Below are 900 nucleotides of genomic sequence, written 5' to 3' on the forward strand. Positions count from 1 at the left end.
TATTATCCAACTTTTACCCAATTTTCATGGCTTAGATTCTGAAAATCCATACATGCATTTACGAGAGTTTGAAGAAGTGTGCAACACATATAATGATCTAAATTGTAGCATGAACACCATTCGACTTAAGCTTTTTCCTTTTTCTTTAAAAGATAAAGCTAAAACTTGGCTACAAAATCTTAGATCGGGATCCATTCGAACTTGGGATGAATTGCGACAACAATTTTTGAAAAAGTTTTTTCCATCTCATAGAACAAATTCTTTCAAAAGGCAAATCATCACTTTCACTCAAAAACAAGGAGAAACGTTTTATCAGTGTTGGGATAGATACAAAGAATTGCTTAATCTTTGTCCACATCATGGTTTTGAAATTTGGAGAGTTGTTTCTCAATTTTATGAAGGCTTAACACCTAAAGATAGGCAAATGGTTGAATTTATGTGTAATGGAACATTTGAAGATAAAGATCCAAATGAGGCAATTGAGTATCTCGATTCATTAGCTGAAAATGCTCAAAATTGGGACACTATAGGTGCAATCGAACCAGTCAAACAAGATTCAATCTCCCACATCTGGTGGAGGTATGTACACCCTCAAAGATTAACATGATCTCAAGCTAGATTTACCTATTTGGCAAGAAAAGTTGAGGCACTTGAATTGAAAAAAATGGTCAATTAAAAGCTATTCAAGAAATTGCGTGTCACATCTGTGATACAAGTGATCATTCTACAAAAGATTGTCCCACTTTGCCTCTCTTTTAAAGAATGTCTCCATGAACAAGTCAATGTTTCGAACAATTTCAAAAGGCCAAATTTTGAACAATTTTCTCAAAATTACAATCCAGGTTGGCGAAATCATCCAAATTTTAGTTGGAGGAATGATAATACTGCACAATTTCCGCA

The 900-nt window shown here is 34.0% G+C and overlaps 1 non-coding gene across 1 annotated transcript; it reads right to left on the reverse strand.

Annotated features, from left to right (window-relative positions):
- Positions 1-257: 257 nt before the first annotated feature.
- On the reverse strand, positions 258-366 carry LOC142547891 (small nucleolar RNA R71). Its single transcript, XR_012820786.1, has one exon. It is a non-coding gene; the product is annotated as a small nucleolar RNA R71 (small nucleolar RNA).
- Between the last annotated feature and the right edge of the window lie 534 nt (positions 367-900).

This window comes from Primulina tabacum, chromosome 5 (genome assembly GCF_025594145.1).
Source record: "Primulina tabacum isolate GXHZ01 chromosome 5, ASM2559414v2, whole genome shotgun sequence".
NCBI classification, from domain to species: Eukaryota; Viridiplantae; Streptophyta; class Magnoliopsida; order Lamiales; family Gesneriaceae; genus Primulina; species Primulina tabacum.